Source organism: Perca flavescens, chromosome 15 (assembly GCF_004354835.1).
Source record: "Perca flavescens isolate YP-PL-M2 chromosome 15, PFLA_1.0, whole genome shotgun sequence".
Taxonomy (NCBI): Eukaryota; Metazoa; Chordata; class Actinopteri; order Perciformes; family Percidae; genus Perca; species Perca flavescens.
The window spans coordinates 33,864,781-33,877,502 of record NC_041345.1 but is presented as its reverse complement, the minus strand read 5'-3'; the positions used below and the strand labels follow the sequence as shown (position 1 = coordinate 33,877,502).

At 38.3% G+C, this 12,722-nt stretch overlaps 1 long non-coding RNA gene across 2 annotated transcripts; it reads right to left on the bottom strand.

Moving 5' to 3' along the window:
* Positions 1 to 5,764: 5,764 nt before the first annotated feature.
* LOC114570428 (uncharacterized) lies at positions 5,765 to 8,776 on the bottom strand. 2 transcript variants are annotated; one of them, XR_003694505.1, is made up of 6 exons: positions 8,106 to 8,776; positions 7,400 to 7,653; positions 6,954 to 7,073; positions 6,584 to 6,677; positions 6,244 to 6,443; positions 5,765 to 6,064 (listed from the first exon to the last, which is right to left on the bottom strand). It is a non-coding gene; the product is annotated as an uncharacterized LOC114570428 (long non-coding RNA). The 2 variants fall into 2 exon arrangements; XR_003694506.1 differs by lacking the exon at positions 6,954 to 7,073.
* Between the last annotated feature and the right edge of the window lie 3,946 nt (positions 8,777 to 12,722).

Genomic DNA, 12,722 nt, shown 5'->3' with positions numbered 1-12,722 from the left:
TTCGTCAGACGGAGGGTGGGGGGTGGTGTGGTGGCCATTTTGAGTGTTCAGCGACGAACAAAGAAGTTGTTGTAACTTGAGTGTACGTTGTCGTATCTGCCCGAAATTTCTCACGATTGACAAGGGTCCAGGCCTGAGGACACCTACAGGCCAAAATTGACTTTTGGTCATAGCGCCCCTGGCAACAGGAAATCTGCCTTATATGACAAACATCATCCGATTTACATGAAACTCAGAATGTGTGGTCTACGTGTGATACTGAGCCGCTCCCTATAATATGGCCACGCCCCCTTTCATAACATTTGAACCGTTTAAGGTAGAGTCTTGTGTGAGGTGTCATTGAACTCAGCAGAGACTTCGTTTTTAATTGGTCATGGTTTGACCCGCCCCCTATGCTTAAGCCCCGCCCTCTTTCATACAATTTGAACTTTTTAAGGTATACCCTTGTGTGAGGTATCATTGAACTCAGCAGAGACTTCCTTCTTCATTGGTGATGGTTTGGCCCGCCCCCTATGTTTAAGCCACGCCCCCTTTTATTACTAATGGCCCGATTGATGTAAACACTTGTGTGAGGTGTGATTGAACTCAGCAGAGACTTCCTTCTTCATCGGTGATGGTTTGGCCCGCCCCCTATGCTTTAGCCACGCCCCCTTTCACAGCTAATGAACCGTATGACGTAGAGTCTTGTGTGAGCTATCGTTGAACTCGGCGGGGAGTTCCCTTTTCATTGTTGATGATTTGCGGCGTCTGAGTGCCGTGCGAATGCACGGTCGCAAGGAGCAGTAACTCCGACGCGCGCAGAGGCGTATTACGATTATGGTTTTAGAATTGTACAACCCTCCCTAATTATAGCCCCAGTTTACTGGAGAGAACACACATTGTGTGCTAAGAATGCCAAATGAAATGCACATGGAAGAGGAACATACATGATCCTTTTTTGTTTAGAATACAAAAAGAAATAAATCAACTAAAATAATCAAAGGTATATTCATCTCTGACCAGTTTGCCATTGTTAGAACCACTAAAATGTGTATAGCACTTTATATATTATCCTTCATCACTGACCTAAAACACATTTGCAACTTGATCAACCTTTTCTAAATATCACAACTGCCATAATATATTTATCAAACTTCTAACAACAATTTGAACAGTAGTTTCAATGAGTAGTAACAATGACTGTCACATCAATAATTATAAAAATTATGGTCACAACTTTAAATAATAACAGTGCCTAACTGAACAGCAATATGCACATAGTATTTTATTGCAGGCTAATACACTGTAAAAAAAATCCTGTTGTTTTTACGGAAAAAAACTGGCAGCTGTGGTTGCCAGAATAATTTTGTAAAAAATACAGTAGAAATGTAAATATGTTTACAGAACAACTTGTATATTTTACAGTTTCAAACAGTTATATACAAAAAATAAAAAATAAAATCTGTAAATCCAACAGCTCTTTTCTGCTGAATTAGCACTATCATGCTGCTACTGAACAAACATTTTCAGTAGGATTTACATGTAGTTGCTGCTTAATTTACATTAAATCCCATTAAATTTTAAATGAATAAATACCCTACAATAACATTCTTTAGCTGTAAAATGTACAATTCTGTGAAGTTATTTACAACTGTATTGCGTTTTTTTTTACAAAATTATCCTGGCAACCACAGCTGCCAGGTTTGTTCCGTAAAATCAATGCATTTGACTGAATTTTCTTGCAAATGTTACCCAAAGTTTAGTGAATAATGTAGTGTTTTTGTGTGAAAGCAACATCTAACAACTGTATTGAATTTCTTTTTTTATCATAACTTAAAAGGCATAAAATCCTGTTCTATGACTCTATTGCTGGTAGAATGAATACTTTATCTAAGAGGATTCATTAAATCGGCACTGCCTTCTTATAGACGTTTGACACTTATCAGAAATGGAACGTGCACACAGATAAAACATAAAACACTTTTAAAAACAAAGATATACCTTACCAATTGAAATATTAAAAAATGAAATATAATAACTTGCCTTTCCAATAATTTATTGGCCTCAGAGAAAATATCAAAAACCTTAATTTGTCAACATACATATTTGTAGTACAGTATGTCATTTATAAACAGAATAGAGAGCTTGCAACAGATTAGTGACCATCTTACTAGAACTAAAAGAGTAAAGATGGACTTTACTCCTATTTTATGAATATATAAAAGGCATGGGGAATCCGTGTACCATTCGTTCATTCGTTTTTCAAAATAAAACCAAAACTCAAAAAACAAATAAATGACTTGTTTCCTCAATATTCGTTTCCAAAACCAAAAGGAAATAACGGATAACAACTCGTTTTTCCCATTTGCAATTTTGTGCTCAAATTAAAAATGGAAAAAACGGATAATGAGCGTTTGACCCCGTTTCATCCAATTTTTATGTTTTTAATTGACGTAAGATGCATGACCCGGATGTGACCTTTATTAGGACCAGAGTCCGCCAAACACACAAGAGGTCAAGACGAGAAGTAGCGACATGGCCGGACTGGATGAATATTCCGACTTAATTCGCCAGCTTTTTGAGGATGGTAGAACGCATGCCGAGATTTCCGCCGCGCTGCATCAGATAGATGTCCCGAGATGCTCGGAAATGTCAGTAAGAAGATTCTGTGTTCAACACCAGCTCAGACGAAAAAGACATGTGTCAGACGCAGAACTGGAAACGGCAATCATGTCATCGATAGATAAGGTAAGTGCTCACAAGAGGAAGAAAGAAAGTAGGCTACCAACCAAGTAGCCTATTAAGTTACGTTAAGTAACGTCTAATTAGAGTGTGTAAGTTAACGTTAACCTTACACGGTGAGCACGGCACTCTGTGGCGGTATTACATCAGAGCAATACTCAGTGCAACAGGGTGATCACACTGATTTAAATGTTTTTCAACCTTTAAAATGTAGGCTAACTTTGCCATACACCAATTATGTAGCTTATTATAATGGGTTTATCATAATGTTAATGGGATCAATGACTTTTAGCGTACATCATATGGAGATCTAGTATACAGTAATAATTATAAAAGAGTGAATATAGTTTAAAAAATAATTCTACACATTAGAACAAGAAAATTAACCTGATTATCGTTTACAAATATTGTTCTTTCTCACTAACTCAGAGATAAAATTTAGAAGATAGAAGAGCAGTGTAATGTTTGCAGCTTGGTACTTGCTTATAGTTTCTAATCCTAATGTTAACAATTTAAAAAAAAAAAAAAAAAATGTAATTATTGTTTAAATTAATTCAAATGTTTCGTCTTAACAGACAGGTCCATGTTACGGCCGAAAATTCATGACAGGATACCTGTCATCAGTGGCGGTAAGGGCAGGAGAATCTCGAGTGGGAAGAATTCTCAAAGAGGTACACCAGCCGTATAATGAGCTGCGTCACCAAGTAAGTCACCTATATTGATTATATTTGAGAAAAAAAGGTAAAACTTATTGTTATTACAACTTGCATTGATTGAATTATACTTTGTTTTAGGGAGCACGTAATCTGAATCCAGTTCCTTACCACGCTGAGTATATGGGCCACAAACTCCACCTAGACCAGAATGAGAAGCTGGGAATGTTTGGAGTGATGCATGTCTTGGCTATTGATGGATTCAGCAGCAAAATTGTTGCTGAATCCACAATGCCAGTGAAAACAACCTAGTTATTTATGAGGAAGTTTACAGGCAAGTCAATGTTAATAACAGTAACAATAAATAATAAGCACTATGTGGGATTATCATACAATGTCAGTATTTTTACATTACAAGCAGTATGTGCTACATAGGAATTTGAACGTATCATATCCACATATGTATCCATATAATCTACACATTTTCTATTACAGGAAAGCAGTTGTCCAAAACGGCATGTGGGACCAAATCCGAGTGGATCATGGCAGGGAGTTTTACTTGACCCTGTACATGCAAGAAAAGCTGTCTCAACACAGACGTAACATCAACAGGCTACCTTATGTACAGACAACTTCTTCAAGGGTGAATTTTGTCCTACTGATTACAGATAATAAGTAACTTTTGAAATTAAGCAAAATATATTTCAAGTGAAAATATTTAAAATCCCAAATCAATAAATGGTTGATAGTAATTATCTATCCCTGCCATTCAAGCCTGCAACACCTTTCAAAAAATGTTGTTGTGGCAGGGAATCTCAATTGCTCAACTGGTAAAACCTGTACCATATGGACCACGTCTTTTGGATTTTTCCTAAAGAAAAGTAAGGGTAAGCATTAAGCCTATTCCACACTGCAGGCTTCTACTCAATGGCTGATTTGATTGCTTGCGATGTTGTTAACTTGTACAATCACTGCTGAAATTAGCTGTTTACCTATACCATTATTATTCAATTTTTCAACTCATCACTTATTGGTACTTATGTCCCAACTCTTGGGAGAAAGTGCAGGCTTGAATGGCAGAATATTTGTTTTACATATCAATTGAAAGCTTAAATACCTTGACTTCAAACTGTCTGCAACATAATTCAAGACCAAAGGACATTTGTAAATTAATGCTGTCTACTACTGCTTATACCTGTATTTACACACCAGACCAACTTTTTCTGATTTGGGTTTTCTGATCTGAAGTGTTTCCAGTCTTAAAAATGTTTTTTGTTTAAACAGAACCTTCGTGTGGAAAGAATTTGGCCAGAGGTCAACAATCGGGTGAACTATCCACTAAAACAGGCCCTGGTTCACCTGCTGGATCAAGAGCTGCTCGACATCCAGGATAATATTACCAAATTTTGTGTCTCCAACCTGGCATGTCAAGTGAGTCAGATTGGACTTGCCAGGGTTGTGCAGTCCTGGAATGCCCATAGGATACCAGGTAGGCTACGCTAGTATTTGTATGTATGGAGCTTTACAACAATTGACAATTTTGTCCAAAACTAATATAAATAATTGCCCATTTTAGGCAGCGGGATACCAAACCAACTTGCAGCTAATTGTTGTCCAGCAAGAATTCCCACAGAGCTGTTGCCCAACGCTGCCGAGGCAGCACACATGTATGAGCAGGAGTTGGGCTCCTCCCTGACTTGGGTATCTGCCTTTGGCTCTGACCCATTTTCATCAGAGCAAGACCGATGTCGTGCTGAGCAGCTGTTTGGAGAGAGGTTTCCAGACATGTCTCTTCTTTTTGGAAAAGTGGTTAACAATGACCATAGTGTGTTTCAGGAGGCACTGTTCTATCTGATCAATGTTACTGAAAGACATGCAAGATAAATACAGTTGGGGGTGTCTGATACTAGGCCAGTGGTAGACTAGGTACACAAAAAGTACTGTGTGGCTATAATTGTCACATTTCTAAAGCTAGAACCTTAAGATGTTTTTACATGAAAAATGCCTTCACGCCAATTAATATATCAATTGACTTATTGATTAATCAACTTGTTCTTTTTCAGCTGTACTTGTGTAAAACTGCTAATTTATAACATGAAATTGTACTAAATTTGTGAGCCGTCAAATGAATGTAGTGGAATAAAAGTAGAATATTTCCTCTGAGATTTAGTGGAGAAGTAAAAAGTCATGAAAAGAAAATACTCAAGTATCTCAACTTTCCACCAATGAACTATGCATATGTTTGTACAGTAGTTGTGAGAAACTGATTTAAGCTCAGTTGTAGATGAATAAATTCCAGGTTTGTTCAGGGGTCTGCATATTTCTTTTAATGTGAAAAAATACAAGTAGAAAATCTTGTATAACAAGTAGAAAATCTTGTGAACCTCATTTAAGTGCCACAATTACATGTGACAATAATACTGTTAACATTAGACATTATTCCTCTATAAAAACAAGGCTCGGAAGAACTGTATGAACATCTGTTGCCACCATAGCAACATACTAAAGGAATAACTTCTCCAGTGGTGCCAGCGCCTCAGAGAGTCCAGCCACTTCATGAACGCTGTTCTCCAAATCCACAGCGCGACACTTCGGGCAGTAACTGTGGCTGCTGTTTCACTCCGCAACACATGCCTTACACCCGATTAGGGTTCTGCAGCATGTTGAGAACATTGGCTTGTCTACAGGACCTGTAGGTTAAAAAAAAAAAATGCACTTCATTTATTTTCAGTACGTAGGCCAAACTACAATGACCAAATATAAATTAAATCCACACAGCATGTCAAATCTAGTAAAACACAAACAGAAGTGAAGTGATTTTGATCTTTAATTACATCTTCCTAATGATCCATTGTAAAACGGTACTAACCTTTGCAGACAAGACAGGCAAAAACGACTCTTAAGGAAGCTACTTCAGCCTCTGAAAGAGACAGGGTTGTTGTCACTGTGGAATGTGCAAATCCACTCAAATCCTTAATCATCTTCGACACTTCTTTTAGTCCCTGGGCTGCTTCAACAACTTCTTCAATGTCTGCCATAACCTCTTGAAGGCCAGTATCTTCTCTTCGACTGAAAAACATAAAAAATGTACAATGTAACATTTAATTAGACCTTAATAATTAGTTTTTTTCAAACACAGCATCATGTCATCCAAAAGAAAACACATGAATGGTGTGGAAAAAATTTAAAATAGAATAATTTTCAGTTACCTCAACCTCTTCCTTTTATTGACTTGTAGCAGTTCCATCTGTGGTTCAGGTACTGCAAATACTTTCCTGGAATTTTGCTTCCAGTATGCTGATCCTGCAATGAAAAAATAGGACATTTTATTATATTTTAATAAAATATTTGCAGTATTTTTGATAACTTATATCCTATATGTGGGTTATGAATTTTAAGAATAGGACACTATAAACAGATTTGAAGCACCCAAGAAAGCTATCAATGCAAAATGTACTTCAATACCAGAATGTTTAGGTGTACTTTTCCTAATTCAGATATGTGTGAACTGTTTGTGCACTTAAGTTCCTAATGTGGCTGCAGAAAATATCATTTACACAGCAATGATTTAAAACATACCCCTAGTTCCATCAGAGTCAACTATTTCGTTGCCCTGACTATCTGTCAAAATAAATGACTCCTGCTGTCCAAGGGCCTCTTTCACCTTACTGGTGATTGGTGCCACACAAGCCTCAAACTCTGAGAAAAAAATGTGCAGTTCCTGTGATGCGGATAGTGCACTTGGCAATATTGCAATTACAATAATATTTGTATTAATTGTTGAACCCAAATATATATAGTGAGAACAATAAGCACTTAATGTAAGGCTGGTCATCAAGGTCTTGGATAAACTAGCTTAATTTGCTGATAAGTTGCAGGTGCAGCACAAACAGATGGTAAATATGCAGGATAAGGGATACCAGTAAACAGAGTTGGACACACCTGCTCAAATAATGTAGCAAAAGAAAGTAGTAACAGTAGTGACAGATGTTTTAGCAAGATGTAAATGTTGTTTTTTCACTCACCTCACAAAAGTTTTGGTGGTGCTCCTTGGAATTGGACAGGAGGAGCTTGTGGCAGTGCTTGGTGGGCGATGGAAAGAAAAGCGGGCAACCTGGCTTGAGGGAAGTGCCCCTGCAGATTTTTCCACAGTGGTGCTGTCACCATGCACTTCATAATGGCCTCTGGCGATGAGGTCAAAGCAGTTGAAGTCACCATCAGGTCGGGGAAATATGGCCACGTTGGTGTCGTCCGTCAAATAAACGGTTTCCTTTTGGACCTATGACATAGTTCAGGATAGAACAGAAGCACCAAAAGGTGTACAGTCCAGCCAACCACACCGCTTTTTGTGCTTTTATTACAAAATAATGTATGGATTCACATTGTATTCACCAACATTTTCATTAGTAATTGTTACTTAATGACATATTCACAGTGACTGCTACAAAAAGCTAAGACTATAAGAGACTATAATATAACGTTACAAGCTAAAGCAGAGAACATCTTTTAGTTCACTTGTTTTAATCTAAGACGAATGTGGCATGCAAATCAATGTTAACCTAAAACAACGTAAAATAAAAACATCACACCATAATCCGTTCGAACACACTAATAACTTTGAAAGTTAATAAACGATAGCCGTTGGATAGATTGGTATGTGCGCATCCACGAGTATTTAAAACACCATAACGTTATATTATATCGCTTTATTGCTTTAAATAAGATACATACCTGGAAAATAACCGATATCTTCTCTGTGGTCATGTCTTCAGGCTTCAGAGTAACCCTCTTACTTCCACTAAAAAGCACAAAAATATCCATTTCAGTTGCTACCTGCTACAAGATATGCTGTTCTTGGCTCTTGGTGGTGTCGTTGTCCCACGAGTTAAGGTCACAACCGGGTCATGCATCTTGCGTCAATTAAAAATATAAAAATTGGATGAAACGGGGTGAAACGCTCGTTATCCGTTTTTTCCATTTTTAATTTGAGCACAAAATTGCAAATGGGAAAAACGAGTTGTTATCCGTTATTTCCTTTTGGTTTTGGAAACGAATATTGAGGAAACAAGTCATTTATTTGTTTTTTGAGTTTTGGTTTTATTTTGAAAAACGAATGAACGAATGGTACACGGATTATGGGGAAATAAAACAGCAATGAAACTATTGCAGTGTAACAATTGCAAACAAACACTTTTGTGTGAAACCTTCAATTGCTAAAGCGTAAAGAGCTGGGCAGATAATGAGCTGAAACAAAGTTTTAAACAGTGGGTGATGCACATCATCACATGCCACAAGTCTTACTGTATTTAGTCCATGTTCAAACATCGCACCACATCAGAAAGTTCCTGAATCAAGTTAAAGACAAAAGTGAAGATGTGATGTTAGAGGAAATACAAGAGCAATAAAACTAACAATTGCATACATACAATTTTGTGTGAAACTTTGACTTGCCCCTCAAACATATAGAACTGGGTAAATGAGCTGAAATTGTGAATGATGCGCAACCTCACATGCCACAAGTCTCTTAGTTTAGTCCATATTCAGGCGTCACGCCACTCATGATCGGCGAGTTCCTGAATCAAGGTAAGGACTCTCGGGTTCACGTGAAGACGGGATGTCCATGTCTTTTCCACTTTAGGGCCCTTTTCTGGGTTGATGCAGAAAAAACACCTTGGAAAATAGAAGAAAAAAAATAGTTTAATTAATGAATCAATTACTTAAATCACTTTTTTTTTGATTCAGGCTATAATGTTGGATAAAGCCAATCCAAAAAGACCCACCTCTGCAGAAACTCCAGGGTTGAAGCCAGCTCTGATGGATAATGGATGTTGAAGCAATAATAGCTCCCAAACATCAGGCACAGGGCAGAAATGAAGGAGGGGATGTTGTTGTGCACAATGTTTCGATCCACACTCAGCATGAACCGTCTCGAAGAATAGCAGGATCGTCCTAGAAAGAAAAAAAACAAAACAAGATTTGTCTTCTTAAACTTTTCACAAAACAAGCATATACTATTTTTTTAAATTTCCAAGCTAAGTGAGACTGCTTGCCATCAGAACAAAAATTACTTAATGTACAGGCTTAAGGGAAAGAAATATAAACCGTACAGGAGTACCAGCATACAAGTTAAGCAATGTACTGCTGTGGATGGGGAAAGCAAAAAATAAAAATCAGTTTTATCAGTTTTTGTGTTTTCCCTATTTGAATATCTTTACCTCGCTGTCACAGTCCTTTCTAACAGGAAACAGAAGCATGCATATCTGGTTAAATTGGTTTTGGAAAGATTAAACACTATCTGACAATGAGGTAAAGCTATGAATATTTTCTAAATATATTGTACACATGATACAGGGCTATAATACATTTTGTTGTTGCACCCGTCCACAACACTGCATTGCTTAGCTTCAGTGCTGGTACTCCTGTCTACATCTCTAATTTTTGGGTGTGCTACTGTAGGTAAATACACTCATATATTCCCAATTCAACAATAACAAACAAGAAAGCACTTTACAACATGCATGTTTCAAAAAAGACTGAAAGAAAGGAAAGAATGAAAGCAAGCAATTCATTTTTACTTACCACAAACAATGGTTGGAGTCAAGTGAACTTGGTCCATCTGTACTTCCCCTGCCAGGCATGTGTCCTCCACATAGCAGAACATCACGTCTTCCTTCTCATCAAAGTAAGACAGCAGAAGCAGCACCATCTCTTTGACGTCTTCAGAGCACCCAATCAGCTCTCCCCTCATCACTTTAAACTTTGTTACAGCCTGTAGGAACTTTTTGTTCTTGTTCATACAAACAGTATTCATGTAGTTCAGAAGCCGTTTCCCCTTTAGATCCACATTCTGTGTGAAGGTTTCTTTAAGCTCAACTCCAGTGAGTTCCTTAAAGTGGGTCCGTGTACGTTTTGATAGATGGTTTTTTCATTTGAACCACAAAAGAAAATAAGGAGAAACCAGCTGTTTTTCGTTTGTCGTTTCAAACCAAAAACAAAGAAAGTAAAAAAAAGAGCCGTTCTCCGTTTTTGGTTTCTGAATCCAAAATCGAAAAACGACTAAACCAGATTCAAATAACGGTCCGATTTTGGTTTTTTGAAATTCCTTTTTTTATTTCTCCGTTTGAATATCTACATTAAAAGAAAGACAGGCTGGCCACGTGACCCGGAAGTAATAGTAAATAAAGCCTATAAAAAATAAAATCCAAGCTTTTAGAACGGTCATAATATGCAGCACTAACGTTATACCAGAGATGTGTAAAACCAAGATGGCCACAACTGCCTAGTTGGCCTCTGAAGTATCGCTGGCTACTACTTTATTTTTGATCATATGACTTAATGCAAATCCTGAATCGACAGAGAACAACTCACTTAACAATTGTATGAACATCTGAAGTTTTAATTGTTGTTTAATATGTCCTGAACAGCCTTAAAGGACTGACTGACTGAACCCAAATTTCAAGATGGCTGAGATGTCCTTACAAACAATTTGGGAGGCCATCCAACAGAGTAAGGCTGAAATGACTGCTCATATCGACACTAAAATCGAACAACTGCAGATAAGCCTTAACAATATTCATGGTGCTTTATCATCGCTTGGAGACCAAATATCTGAGCTTGAGCAGCGAGTGAGTAGTAATGAGGACAATGTAGATAATTTAGGAGAACGCTTACCTAAAGGAGAAGGTGGATGAAGCTGAAAACAGGAGCCGTATAAACAATCTCCGTTTCATTAATGTTCCTGAGAAGAGCAAAGGAGCTGACGTGATTGGGTTTCTGACCCAGCTGATACTTGGCCTACTTGGCAGTGACAATTTCTCCGTTACTCTGATGATTGAAAGAGCTCATCGTACTCCGTCTTATAATTAAAATAAATCAAACAAACCTCGACCGATCATCGCCAAGTTCCTGCACTACATGGACAAGTCTAAGATACTGCGCTTGGCCAGGGAAAAAAAGGGGCTCCTATACAAGGGGTTGCAGATTCATATTTATCCTGATTTCAGCGCTGATCTGGTTAAACGACGCAGACAGTTTGATACTATAAAAAAGAAACTACGTGGAGCGGGCTGCAAGTACTCCCTCGTGTATCCATGCACTTTGAAGGTCGATGTGGACGGTAAAACAAAACTCTTTCGTAGTGCCGAGGAGGCGGAGAAATACTTCGATGATATTTGAACTTCTTCAAAAGTCAGTGGCCCTCATTTATGAAACGTGCGTACGACCTAAAACAGGCGTAGGACGGGCGTACTCCGATTCCTACGCAAAGCTCGGCATTTATCAATTTGGACGTGAGCGTAGGCTGCGATCAAATCTCACGTCTGGTCTGAACTCGTGTACGCAAGTTTTTGAGTCAGTGTGGACTTGCGGTGCAGCATATACTCAGTTTAACAGGAGAAGGAGAAGTCATCAGTTGATCACGTATCAGCAATGGCAGATCTGGCTCTTTTAGAAGACCTCTATGCGCCAGTCTGCAACATTGTTTTAGCCTGTGGGGTTCTGCACAACATCGTACAGGAAGACACGGTGCCATAAATGTAGCGATGGAGCCAGATGACCCGATGCCCAGAGAGCAGTGTCCAGAACAGCCCCAACTGAGGGCTATATGAAGTAGACAGGATATTATTCCTCACTTTTAAAAGGTAGCCTATAGTGTTATGTTTGGCAATGATATTCAATACAGGAAACATGACGATGCACAACATTTTTATTTATTCTTCAGGTTTTTGTTTCTCTTTTAAGTGAATGATTTATTTCTGCCATTGACCGAGTTATTTTGAGACAGGGTCCAACACGGGGGGGCGGAGGACACGCGCTCTCCCTCAGCTGTTGCCTCATTCCGACGAACACAAGTAAAATAAAAGACACTGCATAAACTCCGCTACCGTGTGTTTATTTAATTATAGGTACACCTACATGTAGGCCTAATAGATTGCAATAGAAGCCTGTATATTACTATTAAAACTATAGAAAATGTGTCAAGGATGTATAAATTAAATAGGCTAAACTTCAGATGGAGTCCGATTTACTACGGCAACACTGTTGACCGCATCAGTGATCTCTTTTCATCCCGCATTCTTTCTACAGCCTTTAATAACAGTTTTCAGGCTGCCGAATAGTCCACACGTTAGTGCAAATGAACCTGAGATATCAGGGTTTCAATCTCCACCTCTGAAAAGTGCCGCTTCTGTAATTGTAGGGGCGAGGCCTCAAAACCCAGAATATATTGGGGCGTGATGTTTAAATGACGATCGTTTCCAGCCGCCGCATTTATCAATGTACGACCATTCTTACGCTCGGATTGGTGTGATACGAACGTTTCATGAATCTCACGTGAAGCCTGTCGTAAGA